The sequence below is a fragment of the Mus caroli genome, unplaced genomic scaffold (assembly GCF_978045245.1).
Source record: "Mus caroli unplaced genomic scaffold, Mus_caroli_1 scaffold_7, whole genome shotgun sequence".
NCBI classification, from domain to species: domain Eukaryota; kingdom Metazoa; phylum Chordata; class Mammalia; order Rodentia; family Muridae; genus Mus; species Mus caroli.
The window spans coordinates 2,718,646-2,736,267 of NW_028227262.1; the positions used below are offsets into that span (position 1 = coordinate 2,718,646).

A 17,622-nucleotide genomic window follows, 5' to 3' on the forward strand; every position below is an offset into this window, starting at 1 on the left:
CACAACTGTCAATAACTATGTTTCACAAGATCCAATGCCCTCTTCTGGCCTTTTTGGACATCAGGATACATGTGATACACAGACATGTATGCTGGCAAAACACCCATACACATAAAATAATAATAAAAAAAATTTTAAATTAAACACAATCATGGCTCCAGGGACTAAAATTAAATAAATAGAGCATAAAGGTGATTCCCAATGAATGTCTTTCTTTAACTCTGCAGAATAAATATTGGCTTAGAATTCTGAAAGCCTCAACTATTTGGCTTAATTCATTAGCATGCAAAGCCTGAACATACACACAATAGAATTTAAATGACAAGATAACTTCATGTGGAATTCTTCATGCAGAGACTTCCTATTAGTGCTGTTCTCTTAGGTCATAAGGGCTTAGCACCAGCACCAGCCAAACCTGACTTCTACACAGCATGATAACTTAAGCTTGATATTCTTTTCTCATGATTCTGTTAATAAAGCATGGACAAGTAACAACTCTTTAAAGGATGCCAAAAATCTTAGCTATGTGCAAAGGAATGACTGAGTTATCACCCTTCGCAAGAGCTGTGTTTCACATGAATAAACAGACAAAACACACTTTGCCTTGACTATGAGCACAGTCCTAAGTTCATGATGAACTCGACAAAGCAGAAAGACCTGTGGGGAGCAGGTAACTTATCCACAATAGAAAGGAAAAAAAGTACTTAACAGGGAAATTTTCTCACATCTAAATTCAATATTTGAAAAAAAAAAAAGAAAAGAAAAGAAAAAAAAGAAAAATTCACTTACCAGATATTCTAAAACTTTTGAACAAAATAGAAAAGTTGCATTTTTTTTAAATTGAGAACTAAGACATAATCTGCTGAACTCCTACAGAAAATGAGCCAGGTATTATGATAGGCATCTCAATTTAATCCAACAATCCTAAAAAGCAAAGATATTTCATGCTACTAATGAGAAGACAGAGCTCAGGGTGGGTAAGGAACAGAACTGTAATCCTAAAACAAGAACACTCTAGGATTCTATCCAAGGTACAACTGATTCCAAAACCTAAGATATTGGAAGCTGCACACGACCTACTAGTTCCACCAAGGAATTCAGGACCCTGACTACAGTGACAGGGCTGCTCCTAAGTGGAGCCCATCAGCCCTGGAGTCAGAAGCTCTGTTTTAACAACACTTCCATTGAGTGGTGGTTTCCTCCCAAATTCATGGAGATGAAGATGGTATTTAACCTTATAACATTGAGGTAAGAAGCAGCTATAAAAGCCGCAGTGAAAGGCCTTACCAAAGCAGCCAAGGGTTCCATAATGTTACCTCATCTTCAAGCTTGAGGTGGTACAGCTGATGAGCAACTGAGTGCAGGTCCAGGGCCCGGTTAAGACCACACCTCAGAGCCTGAAGGGGGAAGGGCCCAGGCATTGAGGAAACCTGTCACAGCCCCTGTTTCAGCTACCTTCCCATAGATAAAAAATTGATTGTGGGATAACTCTATACAAATCGAGGCCACAGTTTGTTGAATGGACTCCTGGTCATAGTTAGCCAATTCAGAATCAGTGGAAGCCTTCCTGCCTTCAGTAAGCTCCCTTCCACCCAGAGGCAAGGGAAATCAGAAACAAAACCAATCGTGCAACCCTTGACCCAGTAAGAGCCTCATCTTCTCTTGCCAACTTTCCCTTTTGTATCCCATATGTGTGCATGAAGGTTCTTTATCCCAGGACACAGTGGGGACACAGGCACTTGAGGTCAGTCCTCCACAGGAAACAAACATCTCCTTTGAGATATAATTTTAAACAATGATTACACTAAATGGTGACTTGCAGAGCAATAAGAGTTCACTGTAACACTGACTTAAAAGATTTGAAGATGTGAGGTAGAAAAGAAAACAATAAAAGAAGAACGTGGCTCAGCAGTCAAGAGCACATGTTGCTCTCGCAGGAGCACAGCTCAGGTCCCAGCACCTCACAACCATCTCAACTCCAGTTCCAGGGGATCCAGCATTCCCTTTTTACCCTCCTCAGACACTACATGTTTGCATGTGCCTAAAAACCACACACATTTATACATAAAAAAAAATAAAAATTAAGTCATTGAAATAAAAAGTTAGATAAGAAAACTAGGTAAAAATATGTATGTTAACATATAGAGGGCAAATAATATTTAAAAACATGAGCTAGAGTTGAAAGAGTTAAAAATACAAATTTACAATAGATAAAATGGGACAATAACATGAAGAGTCTGTTAAGATACATGAAGCCTGTTGTGGGTTTTCCTGATGCTGTTTGTATTCTGATATTAATTCTGCTTCCTCAAGAGAGGCAGAAGAGGATCAGAGGGGAAGGAGAGAGGACAGAATAAGAGGAGGAAGCCATGATTGAGCAGAACCATGTGGCCAGGAGAAACCACAAGTAGCAAGGGGTCTTATAGCTGGGGAATAAGTTAGTATAGTGTTAGGTCTGCCCAGTCTAGGCTTATATCTTAAATATCTGGATTGAGTGGTTTTTATACGGGGTTTATTGTGGTTAGAAATTCCAGCAACAACGCCCTTAGTCACATACTCACATCTAATCTCATTAACAGCAAATACATAAAAAAGAAAAGGTATCTTTTTCCTTTAAAAAGCCCCAAATATGTGGAGCTGGAGAGATGGCTCAGCAGTTAAGAGCACTGACTGCTCTTCCAGAGGTCCTGAGTTCAGTTCCCAGCAACCACATGGTGGCTCACAACCATCTGTAATGGAATCTAATGCCCTCTTCTGGTGTGTCTGAAGATAGCCACAGAGTACTCATATACATAAAATAAAGAAATATGTCTTTTAAAAAGTCTTTGGGGTTTAAAAAAAAAAGACCCAAATATTATCAAAGTGGGAATATCCTTCTGCTAATGGGAATAAGTTCGTTCTGGCTAATTACAGAAATGTTAACCAGGACTTCCACACATTTCATCCTGTGAAAATGAGACCAATATAAAACTCAGAGAACACTGACAGCACAAATGCTCATCAAAGCTGAAAACAAGCAACATGCCCCCCAGTAAACAGAGCACACCACACAGTCCTCAGAACTGTTTACAGATATTTCAGCAATGCCAATGAGACAATGCTAAGCTGTATAAAAGTGGAAGTAAAATTATATACTCAGAATATTTGACTTATGGAGAAAATATATGACTAGGGGAAAAGATGAAAGGAAACATTCCACCACACAAAAGAAGTATACCTCAAAGTACGGCCTGATTTCCTTCCTGGATTTGCCCAGGATTTTTTTTTTTTTTTTTTAAGGAACATGTGGGAGTGGTGGGGAGCTGAACATTAAGTATGTGTGCCACATATATGCAGGGCCCACTGGCCAGAAGAGGGCACCAGATCCCCTGGAACTGATGTTACAGGCATTTATGAGCTGTTCAATGTGGGTGCTAGAAACCAAACCCAGGTCCTCTGTAAGAACAGCAAGTGCTCTCAATCACTAAGCCATCTCCTCAGCTCCTGATAACATTTTAAAATTCGGGTCTCCGTTGTATTTTTTTTCTATATTACTCAAACTTATAAGGTAATTCATTTTGTGATTACAAAAAAAAAACTAACAATTTCAAATATGAGTACATAATGAACAAGAGATGTAAACCCAAAGGCTCTCACATTTCTGCAGGTAGCACATAAGCTGCAGTTAAGGCCATCCATCAGGAACAAAGCTACTCTGTACTGAACTAGGTCTAGCACAACACTAGGCTTCTTGGGGTCAGAATAAAAGCTGCAAATCTCACATATCAAAGCATATTTTGGAAATTCATAAACTGAAACCTTTTCTATGAAGGAACACACCAAAATTATCTCCACAAAACAAACTAGTTGAGCAGGAAGTTACTAGGAACACCTTAAAAACTAATCATTGTTTTCACAGCTCTGAATAACAGCCAGCTCATGTTGGTACACAGTGTAACATAAACAAGCCATCTTCAGTGAGCTTGTCTGTGCTCAACAGGACAACATGAAGCTCTGAGCATATGGCTTTGCCTCAGCAAAATCACAATTAACTCCTGGGGGTTCACCCTCTCGAAGGCTTGAGGTCTCTGAGATGGCTTTCCCACAGCAACTGCTAACTCAGCAAGCACTTTGTGCTCCACATCCTGCTTCATCTTCAGAACCCCACAACAGACACCTGGGGCATACAGTCTTTGTCAGGATGGCCTTTCTCTGTGGGATTCTTAGGCACATCTCCAGACCCTATCACCAGATTTGGTGACACTCCTTCCAGTCCCCAAGCTGTGACATAAAAATGTCTCCTGACATCATCAGATGTCTTCTTTGAGTCAAAATCACCTCCACTGCAAGCCACTGCTACAGAAATTACTGTTACTGCCCTCACTTGACGGAATGGTGGGGCCTCCAGAGCCCAAGATCCATAATTCTATATACTTCATGCATCTCCAGGTAGGATGCCTACCTTACACATCTTACCTAACTGAACCACCTTTCTACCTCCATGGACCTCAGCAAATGTTGGTCTAAGAAACCTCATCACCTATTTATTTACTTCCTACTGGGAAACACATCATGGTCTTCAACTAGCATATAATCTATCTGAAAAAAGTAAGATATATCCAGACATAAGCCATCTGTATTGGAAAACAAACAAACAAACAAACAAACAAAACCTCTTCTTGCATCTGTAAAATAGAAACAGTGCTTACATGGCCCTCATAATTAACTGAGATAGCACAACTGAAGTTCTCATTGTAAAGTACAATTCCAGAAACAACTACAAACCAAAGGAGTGGCAACAAACAAGGCTAGCGTCAAAAGTCTCAAATGGGTTAGGCTGGGCAAGCTAAACGCCTCACCTACATAAAGCTGAGCATCTAAAATCTACACTGGAGGTTACCTGATCTCTGGTAGAGTTCTCAAGCTGAGTTCTGACACAGCCTCTCAGCACAGCTGCTTCCAGCCGGCCTGAAGGCAAGACCGGTTTAAGCACGAGAAGCAATAAGGAAGGGGACCAGCGCCTGTTGAGCTTGCCACAGGTCAGTCCCTCTGCACAGGAGCAGGAAAGACAAGCTTGGAAAGAGATCAAGATCAGATGAGGTGACACAGTGACACAGTTGTGACAACAGCCAGGCAAAATCCAAGAAATAACATTTTCCTTAAAAAGTAAGCAAGAGTTGCTACAAAGCATATCCTTAACTTCCATAGTGAATCTCAGAATAAAAGATGTACATTCTGACTGGTTGTCGAGAATTCACTGAAAATAGAAAGATGCTTAAAGCTGTGTGACTGAAGGTAGAGATTTTACTGAAACAAAAGCTCAAGCGGCCATAGAAATATAAACTCCAACTTCTTTATCTCCATGTCCAGCCCATCCTGCTCTCCTGTTCATCCTTCATCAAGGTGAAGGCCCACAGGTGACAGACCAGTTCTAAATCTTAATTTCAGTAAGTAAAAATTCCCAGACCAAATGCTGGCTAAAATTTATTAAAGACTGTAGAACACATACCTATCCCCATGTGGTCTCTACCTCAGGATTATCTGTGTGAGCACTATGCTGTAAGCCAAAGTCAAGACAGGCAGGTAGCATGAATACTCAGGACAAAAGGATGATTCATGCCCCAGGCAAATGGGGGACAGGGAAAGGTTTCATCATGCTACTAAGAATGGCACATGATTTGGAAATGTTTATTTCTGGAATCTCTGGTTTAACATAGCTGGACGATGGCTGACTGCTGATAAATGAAACAGCAAAATGCAAAGCCAATCCTAAGGGGACATCAGTGGACCACACTCTTATTCACCGGACTGCTTTAGTCTTCTACTTCATTATCCTGATGTCATCACCACAACAAATCTTCTAGAAAACCACAACCCCATGTCTTTTCAGCAAAAGCTCTGACTAGAAATAACTAGTTAAAATAAAAATTAACAACAACCTTATCAAAACTAGTATATAACGAAATGGCCTCTGCTTCACAACCCCTTCCTATAGAGCATTTCCTGGGGTACTGGAAGTTCTGCTTTAACCAGTAACTGAATGTGGCACCAAAACCAGCTGTTTCTCACCACTTGGAATGCTCAAGTTTCCCCAAGAAGCTAGCCTGTGAACCATTAAGCCATTAAGTCTGGTTGTCTAAAAATTCCTCCTTCAAACAAGTCAAGTTTTCCTTTGTCTGATTTTTTTTTTTCTTTTTGCTAACACTGCTTTCCACTTCAATAAATTAGCTGACTGCCTCAAGACACATCCTGGTAAATATGTCACTCCGTATTGTTTAGATGAGAGACTCCTGTCATTATTTCAAGTTTTTCCTCTTGAACAATAATCCCCAGAGCCAGCTCCTCTGGAGCCAGGGCAACTTGTCTATGAATTTCCTTTCACTGCTTCCTACTGTATGGAAGATGGCCTGCAGAGAACTCACTCAACACTTAGCCCTTCCCATTATATTTTCCTCCATTTCACTGAGTGCTTTCTTCTACCCCACTTAAAGAAGAGTTCTCTAGAATTCAAAATGACCCCGCCACCCTCTGCCCAGTTGTGTTTCTCCCATCCTTCCCCAGCCCCGGTGCCTTGCACTTGCTCCTTGACCACACTTTCTCCAACCTCAGCTACTCACTACATCGGTAGTGCCTCAGCCATCAATTCCTTGAGGGAAAAGACAAAATGTTCACCTACTGTGGCTTACTGTTCTCCTTGTAATCCTCAATATTCCACCCTGGATTCCATCTCTCCTGTGCTACTCGAACTGCTTGCTTTCTCTGAGTTCACAAAAAGACTGGCAGACTCCCCAGTCTACCCCTGTAATGAGCCTGCTGACTGTGAGCATACGAACAATCACAACACAGGGTTCATCCCTTGCTTTGACCACCATTTTCTTTTATGGTTCATGCTCTACCTCCCTTGGTAGGTTTTCCTTTGCCTCCTAAGTACCACATACTTCCTCAGGGTTAGGTACTTGCTTCTCTTTACTTTATATACTCTTCAGAGTTTATACTCCAGCTTTTATGTAACAGTTCTACAGAGATGGCTATCAACCTAGGAATTTGCCTACACTGCAAACTTAAATTTCTAATATTGCTTAAAATCATCATGTGGATATCAACTTACAATCCTTTTTGAAAAGATGTATTTATTTGTTTGTATCTCTGTCTATATGAGTACATGCACATGTGTTTATACAGATATAAACATATGCAGGAACCAGAAGAGGACACTAAATATACCCTCTATCACTTGCCACTTTTTTTTTCCCTTTGAGGTAAAAGTCTCTCCTTGTACCTGGGCTCATATTTCTTGCCTAGACTAGAATCCAGAAAGCCACAGCAATCCTTCCATCTCCACCTCTCTCAGAGCTGAGGTTATAGGTGCATGCAGAGGAGCCAATCCTGTTACATGGGTGCCAGAATGCAAACTCCAGTCCTTGTGGTTTGAGAACAGGCACTCCTAACCTCTGAGCCATCTCTCCAGCCCCCACTAACAATGCTTGAAAGCCTTTAATATACCACTTACAAAGCCAAACCAAAGGCAGGAACATGCCCTGGAACCCTACCTACCTTGCATTAGTGACTAATGAAGAGCTTGATTTATAGCATGGTCCCCTATCCCCACCCAAGCCCAGCTCACACAATCTTCATGACCTTGACCAAGTTGCTGAACCTTTCAGGGCCTTTGAGCCCTTGTGTATAAAGTACACATAATAGCCGTACTTTCTTCTCAAGCAAATGCAGGGATTAAGGTAAAACATGTAAGATGCTTATAACTGTTTATGGTGCAGCAAGAGCTAGGTAAGCATTAGCTACTCTCTCTGATGGTATTGTTCACCTAAAAACCTAGTGAAGTGATTATTATTTTATTAATTCATGCAATGAGAACACTAAGGTTGATTACTATATATGAATCACAATATAATCTTGAATTCCAAACAATCAGACTTAGCCATCATGTTTCCCATTAAAATTCCATTTTTCTTGTGTGCTCTTCTTGGTTAAGAGTCATCTGCTCCCTGTAGTCCTGTTCTCATCTATTCACCTAGGAATACCCAGCATACTATTTCCAAACCCTTCTTTATAATCCACCCTCCTCCACACCTCAAGAAAAAATATTCAGTGAATATTCATCTATCCAAGGCAGGTTGTTTGCCAAGAATAAAGCTATTAGTGCTTCACAAACATTATCATACTTAATCCTCATAACCACCCAACTACTCTCAGTTCACAAGCAATTTAATTAACCAAAATCACATAGCTAGTAAGGACAAGGGATCCGAATCTACAATCATCTGGCTCCAGAGCCCACGCCCTTCATTCCTAGGCTGCAGCTAATAAAATTTTCATAAGCACATCTTTTACTCTCTCAGAGTTGGGAGAGCAGACTCCTGGGTGCTCTGGTTTAAGGAGGTAGGAGTGAGGTGAGAGCTAAAGGGACAATAAGTAGACAGGAAAGAGTTCACAGCTGGCCCGTCACCTGACCTCTCTACCTAGGTTAATTGAGAACCTACTTGGAGAGCTACCCCTTTCTCCAGGGTCTCTACACAATGCTCCTTCCATAATAGCTAACATCTTTTCTTGGAAGTCTATATGCCAAGTATGCCAGTGTCAATCAAGAGATGGGCAGGTGAAATCTAGTATAGCAAATCCAGAATATCACCAACTTCTCAGCTTCCAACTAACTTCCCAGAACCGTGACATTCTATGCCCTCAGCTTCCTACCTCCAGTGCCATTTTTTATCTTGATTCATTATTTCCAATGATTTCTAATCCTAGCAAATATTCTCAACACAAGCATCAATACTTACACCACTTTAGAGATAGAAAGACTACCACTGAGAGATTAACAACTTGCCAGTGTCAACCTGTTATAAACAAGACTTCTAGTTTAGTACCTATGGGGCTCTAACCTCACACTCTTTTCTTTTCCCCTCACATAGAATAATGTCTTTTAATTTAAAAAAAAAAAGTCGTTTTTTTAATTTAAACTTAGTTAAGTCCACAAGCGACTGCACATCACTGACCCCTATATGGCAATGGGGAGGAAATGTCACCCTAGAGAACCAAAGTCCTTAAGCAGAGAAAATGATCAAGAACCAAAACTCTTTAAAAGGCTTCTCAATTGTGCAGTTACAATTAGAGAATGTGAAAGGTTGACAGAAACATCCAAGTACCTGATTCCAAGGAAACAGTTACCCAAGTAACTTCACAGGTCTGGTCCCAGCAGACTCACTGGATCAACCAGACACTTACCTGACTCATCATTTCCCTTTTCTCTTTTCCCTGTCCCCTTCCCCTCCCCCACCCCTCTGCCCACAGCCAATCTAGAAGACAACACACAGGCTCACAGGCTTTTCCATCATTCATAAGATGACAGTAGAGCAAGTTCAAATTCCACTTCAAACAAAATTAGGTCTTCTACTGTGTACTGATCATCCTCACTCAGGATGATATTCTCAAGATTCATTCATTTGCCTGCAGAAATCATGATGTCTTTGTTTTTTATAGCTGAACAGTATTACATTTGTAAATGAACCACTTTTTCTTTATCCTTTCTTCAGTTGAGGGGCATCTGGGTTGTTTCCAGTTTCTGGCTATTACTAATTAAGCTGCTATGAACATAGTTGAGCAAGTGTCTTTGTGGGATGTTGGAGTATCTTTTAGATATATGCCCAGTGGTATAACTGGGTCTTGAGGTAGAACTATTCCCAGTTTTCTGAGAAACTGCCAAATTGATTTCCAAAATGGTTGTACAAGTTTGTACATCTTAGAAAAACATAATGGCCATAGGGACATTATTTGTTCAACACTACCTATGCTGCTGAGTTCTTACATGATTAAAAACAGCAACAAAAACAGGTCGTCAAGTTCCTCATGTTTTCATGTTCTTCTAGATAAAGTAAATTCAATAAAATTTCCCTACTAAAAAAAATCCCATACAACTCTGGAGCAGTGCGATGATGTTTATGCAAAGTTCTACGACTGAAACGAGAGAAGCAAAAGCAATGTAATGAGCTTTCCAAGAGCTGCCTTGGGTTCTGTTTGTCTGAAGGACTCAGTCACTTCTCTAGGCATAAAATCTTACCACTGAAAACAGCATCTTTTTAAAACATTTTCATTTTATGCTTTGACAATTTCATACATGCATACAATATATTTTGGTCATATCTGCCGCCACCCTACTCCCCTTTCCCTATTCACTGGGACACACCCCATGCACACACATCCCCCTCTCTTGTTATCATGTCACATATATGGATATATCATATATATGTGTGTGTGTATGTGTGTATGGATATATCATATATATATATATATATATATATATACACATATATATATGTATACCATATCATACATATGTGTATATGAATAAATGCATATATCATATATCCATCTCTCTGTCCAGTTAGTACTTCCTATAGCCAATCATTGGAGCAATACACCAGAGGCCACATCCCCAAAGAAAACTGACTCTCCATTCCATGGCAGGCAATAGCTCCTCAGCTAGCACTGAGACATCATGAGCTCTTTCCTCTGAAAGCACCATCTTTAATCTTGCTTTTATCTAATCAAGTTTGCCTTGTTATCTAGAACTCATACACTATGAACAGCATACCTGCTTTCCTAAAGATGTGTGCTTGAATTAGATTGGTTAGAGAATAGGTAAAAATACCCATTCACACTCAGGCTAATGGGGCGTCCATGAAATTTACAACAACCCCCAAACATTATAGCATCTGATCTTCCCCCTACATGCTCCAAATACCTAAGCATAATGACTGGTACTCTATACAATTCCTGTATTCATAGGCATTTTCAAGTGTAGTACTATACAGAAAGCACTAAATGGTCTGTCTATTCTCAACTCCTTAAACTTGCCAACAAAAACAAAGACACGTGTGTGGGCTGGTCAAAATGTGAGTCATAGCAGGTTCCAGTGAGACACATAAGCCCAACGCAGGCACAAACTGTGAGGGCAAACCCACCTGGCCCACATTTCAGAAATAGAAACTGTTCAATGCATAGACTGTTCCACACTGAACTCAGACCCTCCCTCCCTCCCTCCCTCCCTCCTCACCACAAAACTGCATGCTAATTAAATCTTTTCAGAGAGGCCAATTTTAATCTATAACCCAACCTTTTTTGGCATTTCAGTTCCTTCAAAGTGGAAAATAAAACAGAAAAAGAATCCTCACCGCTTTGCATTCCAGCAACAACATAATTACTACATGAAAAGAAAAAAAAAATGGAAGTCTTTGAATTCTGTAGGGCGGGCTAAATCATCTTAGGTTTTGTTTTGGTTTGTTTTGGTTTTGCCATGAGCTTTATTTAATAAAGCATTAATCTCTGTGATATATATTGACAAAAGCTGCAGGGGTGTAATAGGCATAGGTTCTGACATGCCCTGCAGTAAGTCTAAGGAGTAAGTAACACAACAGATGAGGAACTGCACGAGCCCACTGAAGTTTCAGACATTTGATAATTGATTTAATTGTAATTTTATAAACTTTTAGCTGCACCAAAAGGCTGTCCAGAAGACACTTGGTTTGCTTTATTTCTAAACATGGCCCAGCCCCGAAACAGAGCTTTAACTGTGATAACTTTGAATTTCTCATTTAAACTCATGTTTGACACTGGTTTTCCAAATTCAAATGATGGGGCTTGAGAGACAGCTCAGCTTCATTTCCAGCACCCAAATGACAGCTCACAAACGTCTATAGCTCCAGTTCTAGGTGATCCAACACTCTCGTCTGGCCTCCCTTCAAGGGCATTAGGCATGTGGTACACAGACATACATGCAAACAAAACATCTGTTCCCATTAAACAGAAATAAATTAATTGAGCTGGGTGGTGGTGGTCAATGTCTTTGATCTCAACACCTGGGGGCCAGAGGCAGGTGGATCTCTTGAATTTGAGGCCCGCCTGATCTGCAAAGCCAGGACAGCCAGAGCTGCACAGAGAAACCCTACCTCAGAAATTAATTAATTAACTTGTTAATTAATTTGTTTTTATATGGGAAGGGGATGGAGATCTTTTTAACTAGGATTAGGACTTTCTGAAAGGGTTTACAATGACTGCTGACTTCAGAACTAAAAAGACTTTCTAGAAAAATCTCTGGAAATAAAGTGATTATATGATATTGCCTGTTCATGTTTTTCCCCCTTTGACATTTTTAAAATACAGATTCAATACTTAGGACTGGGGAGATGGTTCTGTTGTTAAAGTGCTTACCACAAAAGAGTAAGGCCCTGAGTTTGGGCCGTACCACCCACAGCAACACAGACCTGTAATACCAGGAGCTGGACAAGCAGAAAGCCGCTGCAGCTTTTGAGTAGTGAGCCTAGCCAAACTTAAGAAGATGCCTAACATCTGCTCCTGGCCTCCCACATACAAGCACGCACACATACAACACACACACACACCAAATTTAAAAAAAATAAAATAAAATAAAGACATCGACCCAAATATGAATGGATATGGAGACATTAACTAACTCCTTCACTCACTGTCTTGTAAAGGTAATTCAAACCAGGACAGAAACATGCAACATCTTTGAAAAAGACAGAATGTTAAATAAGATTTTCCTTCAGTTAATCAGAATTTCCTTCTAGTTCAGCTGCTTAAAAAATGGAAATGAAAACCTCAAAAAGCTTATTTTAATGTAACAAGTTGTCAGCATAATTTACTACAAAACCTAAGTAGTCCATGGATATAAAAGATTGTAAAAGAAGTCAGCTGCTCAGCGAGAGAATGACCTTGTTGTGATTTACCTCATACTGGTACAAAGAACGGCATAAAGACCACAGGAACTGCATGAGGCTCCCTCAGTGACTGTGTTCCCAAGAACAATTTAAGACAACTTTCAGATTAGACATGTGTAATTTAGAATTACAGTGTAGCCTAGATTTCAAGTTTCTGGTCTGGTAAGACCAACTGACTCTTATGTTAATGTCACTATTATAATAGTAATAGTTGTTTATCAAAATGAATTAAATCAAAACCTAATCTCACCTTTCTTAAAAACTTTCATATCTTTTAACAATTCTCCTTTTTCTTTTCATTTTTATTTACTTAGTGTATGTGTCCCACATATGTTATAAGGAGCTGAGGCTAGAAGACAACTTGGGGGACTCCATTCTCTCCTTCTATCTAGGGATCAGGCCTGGCAGCAAGTGCCTTTACCCACTGAGCTATCTCACTGGCCCAAGAACTTGCCTTTCAAACTACCACGCTGGGGCTGGAGAGGTGGCTCAGTGGTTAAGAGCACTCATGACTCTAACACAGACCCTGCGCTCACATGGGTTTTAAAACTGTCTGTAACTGCAGTTTCAGGGCTTCTGACATCCTCTTCTAGGCCCCTGGGGCCCTCACTATACAGCATACAGGCAGTAAGTTCGTACACATAAAATAAAAGAATAAAAGTACCATGTTTTACTCTAGCACGTCTGCCCTCATAACCATGAACTGAAAAAAAGAGAAATAGTATTTCAAATTAAGTTGTACAATAACTTATTGCTCAAATGTTTTAAAACTTGCCCCCCCCCAAAGAAAGCCATACATACACACACACACACACACACACACACACACACACACACAATACTTTTTGCTTGACTATCTGGTCTTCGAGGTTCCATCTTTAACTGCATGTCATTGTCTAGAATCTGTCATCAAGCAAGGCTACGCTACATAGCACCCACCTTAGTGCCCACAGGAATTCCACATTTCTTTCCCAATAGAAGAAAGAAAACTGCACTAGAAAATACAGAATATTTTACATACACTCATTGAACATAAATACCAAAATTTTGTCCAATATTATTGCTGAGTCAGTAGCAATTCCAATGCCTTGGTTCAAAAATGCAACAAAAAATTAAAATGTTCTGTTCCCATAAAGCACATACTCCCTTTACAAAAGCCTGTTCTTGCTGGGTACGATGGCACAAACATGTAATCCCAGGGGGGGAGCAAGAAGAACCAAAGTTAAAGGCCAGCCTGGGCAACAGGGTGAGATCCTATCTCAAAGAAGAAAGGGGGAGAGGGGTTGGCCCTATCAAAAGGTTGCTCTTCATATGCCCCGTGCTGTTCGGTTATTCCAGGAACTAGGAACAATGCTGTTTGAAAACAAAGAAAATAACACACAAATGTCCTTCCCAGTTCTGGCTATAGAGACGTCTTTTAAGTTCCATTTTTAAAATCCTCTATGCCCACACTTCCTGACTTGGGTTTACTAGACATAATGTGATGACTTTCTTTACCTAGCTCCTGGAAATGCCCTTTAGGTCAGAGTCTGGGATGCAGCTTCTGACTAACAATGAAGTCCACTCCCACTTCCTCCAGACCTGGCAACCAGGGAATCCTCACTGCTGAGGAACCCCTGCCCTCAAAGAGGAAACTGGCTTCACTCAGAAACCTCAGCTACATGCTTTCTATTTCTTGCTCTAAAAGAAAGCGCCTTGAAACTCTGAGAGCCAGTGTTGGAGTCAGAGTACTCAAAGTTACTTTTCCCCCAGAGAGCTAATCACACTCAGTGACCCAAGCGCAGAAAATCTCCAAGCAAGAAAAGGAGTTTGAAACAAGAAATAAAATCAGAATCCTGCCAATAGACAATTGCTTTCTCAAGTTAACAATCAGACCTTTTGAGTTCCCCTCACACTGCTGTCAATTCTTACTGAAAGCAAGGGTTTGTTTTGGCCCCACATCAGAAAAAATCATATTCTCATTATTAAGAGTTTGTGTACCACGCTTCCCAGCATTTGCCTGTTAAAACTCCTTTCTGAACCAGTAATGCTGGCACAGGCTTTAACCCTAAGAGTTAGGAAGCAGAGACAGGCAGACTTCAGTGAGTTTGAGGCCTGAGCGGTCTGCACAGTGGCTCAGAACAGCCAGGGCTACATAGTGAAATCCTGTTTTAAAAATAAAAAGTAATAAAATAAAACTTAAACTCCTTTCTCTAAACGTGAACCCTGAAAACACAACTAACAGCCTTCATTCAATTTTTTCTCAAGAAGCCCCAGGCAAGATCTAGATTGTCAGCCGCTTTCCTAACTGCTCTGGTGTATAAACACCAACAGAGTTGTAGAATTGTGCCCCCAAGAAACCAGTTTTCCCACAGCTACGAATATATACAAGTGAATTTCTCACATCCTAACTGGACTACATAAAAAAGTATTTTACATTGATATGCAAGGATAACACTGATGTTCTTTTACTTAAGAAATATATGGTAGGATGTAAGGAAACTGAGAAAACATAAAACTATTTTCTCTTTACTTTCTGAGAAGATGATTCACATATTTGTGGCACTTTTAAATATTCCCCACTCCTGTTCCCACCTGCACATATACTTCCCTGCTGGTTCTGTAGTAGTGTAGGAGACTGGGCTCAAGCATATGTCCCTGATGGGCATTCTCTTGTAATATGAGGAAACTGAGATTCAGGGTCTGAGCACACTTTCCAAATGTGTGGCGTGGCTCTGCAGTATTATATAGGGATTCTGGAGTTGCACCACAGTCCCCTGACTGGAATCTGAGGTATATTATAGGGAGTCTGGGTCCCATTACAGTTCCCTGAATGGAGCCTGTGGTATTATTGGAGTAATTCCGGGGTGTGGGGTCCCACTAAAATTCCCTAACTGAAGTCTGTGGTGTGGTGGAGACTCTGGGATGTAGGGTCCCAGAACACTTCCGTAATTGGAGTTCTGTGGTATCAGAGTCTATGGTGTGGTGGGGGGGACGAGTGTGAGATGGGCTCACACTGTCCTGAATGAGTCTGTGCTTTGGTGAGATGCCCACGGTGTAAGACTGTGCGCATGTCCCTGACTAGAGTTCCATGGTACTTAGGATTCTGGGGTGTTCGGGTCCCAGCACATTTCCCTGACTGGACTCTGTGGTGTGGTGGGGAGTCCAGGTGTGAGCTGGAAGCACACTTCCCTGACTGGAGGCTGTGGTGTGGTGGGGATTCTGAGGCGTGGGGTCCCAGCACACTTCCCTGACTGGAGTTCTGTGATTCAGAGTCTATGGTGTGGTGGGGGGACGAGTATGAGATGGGCTTATACTACCCTGACTTGGAGACTGTGGGTGTGTGAGGGGTCGGGGAGTCCGGGTGTGAGCTGGGAGCACACTTCCCTGGCTGCAGGCTGTGGAGGGAAGTCTGGATGTGAGCTGGGAACACACTTCCCTAACTGGAGTCTGTAGGGGGAGGCTGTGGGGGGGGGGGGAGGACCGGGTGTGAAGTGGGAGCACATCTCCCTGACTGGAGACTGTGGTGTGAAGGGGAGACCGGGTGTGAGCTGGGAGCACATTTCCCTGACTGGAGTCTGTGGAGGGGAGTCTGGGTGTGAGCTGGGAGCACACTTCCCTGACTGGAGTCTCTGGGGGAGTCCGGGCACACTTCCCTGACTGGAGTTCTGTGCTGTGTGGGGAGTCCGGGTGAGGGAACCGAGGACCCAGACAAGCCCTTCCTGTCACCCCGAAGCTGCTGCCCCCCACTCCCTAGAGATCCCCGAGAACGCGGGCGCGGGTCGCAGAAGGAACCGCCCGCGGCTGGCTTACCTGAGGCGGAGGGCCGCCGAGCTCCACAAGTTGCAGTTCCGCCTCCCGGCACCCGCCCGGCTGCCAGATCGCCACTCTCGACGCGGCCGCCCCCGCGCCCTAAACGGCGACAGGAGCCGGGGCTGGAGCACAGCGCCCGGCTGACATCACCGCCGCCCAGGTGCCGCCTCCCCTCGGTCCTCCTCGGCCCGCCGCCCCGCCCCTCCCCCGGCGGGAACCAGCCCCAGGGGCGGAGGGGGCGGGGCCTCGCGCCTGCGGCCCTCTGATTGGTCGGGCGCGCGGTCACTCCGAGGCGGCGCCCGGTCACCAACATTCCTGGCGGAGCCCAGCAGAGCTGGGAGTGGGCGTCGGTGGGGAGCGCGCCCGGTCCGCTGCGGTCCGTAGGGCGCGGATAAAGGGCTGCGCTGTGCCGGGCGGTCTCTCGCAGCTCTTCCCGGGTCGGAAGCGACGCTCATCCCGAAAGAACGCCTCTGTGTCGCGGACCGAGCGGACGTGACGGGCGGGGAGCCCCGCGGATAAAGTAAAAGGCCCCGGAGGCCTCCTGCCCTGCAGCGCGGGCCGGGGACGGCCCGGGGAAACCGAGGACTTGCAGAGACTGAGCGGACAAGGATCCCAGACGTGGCCACCCTAGCTCCGCGTGGTCATCTAGCGGCGCTCAACCACGTGGCTGCTTTTGCATTTAGTAACGAGACAAAAATAAAAAGACACGCAAGCTTCCAGAGAAATAAAATGAACTCTCCAGAGGGAGGGGGGTAAATATTTTACTATTTATATTTTTTGAGGTCCCCCCCCCTCACCGCTGTGACACATATCAAGGCTGATCTTCAAATTGTTATCTTTTTAGCTTAGCCTTCCTAATAGTTGAGGTTACAAACCCTCTTTTTAAAGATTTTAAATAACCTGCTTTTTAAAGATTTTTTTTTTGGTTGGGGTTTTTTGATGTTGTAGTTTGTTTGTCCTGTCATGAAACTGTGTGTGGATCAGACTAATCTTGAACAGCTATCTGCCTGCCTCTGCCTCAAACTGTTCAAATCAAAGATATGTACCACCACACCCAGCTATTTTTGTTATTTTGTTTAATTATGTGTAGTATGTGTGT

General features: G+C 42.6%; 1 protein-coding gene across 10 annotated transcripts in view; it reads right to left on the reverse strand.

Annotated features, from left to right (window-relative positions):
* Ppfibp1 (PPFIB scaffold protein 1) overlaps window positions 1-16,772 on the reverse strand; it is a 136,676-nt gene extending 119,904 nt beyond the window's left edge. For 3 of the 10 annotated variants that reach the window (XM_029478957.2, XM_029478956.2, XM_029478958.2), the window contains exon 1: window positions 16,524-16,770. The gene's annotated coding sequence lies outside the window, so the exon portion shown is untranslated. Of the gene's footprint in view, window positions 1-16,523 lie in introns of all 10 variants that reach the window. The other 7 variants (XM_029478953.2, XM_029478960.2, XM_029478963.2 and 4 more) reach the window with 7 other exon arrangements.
* Window positions 16,773-17,622: the final 850 nt, after the last annotated feature.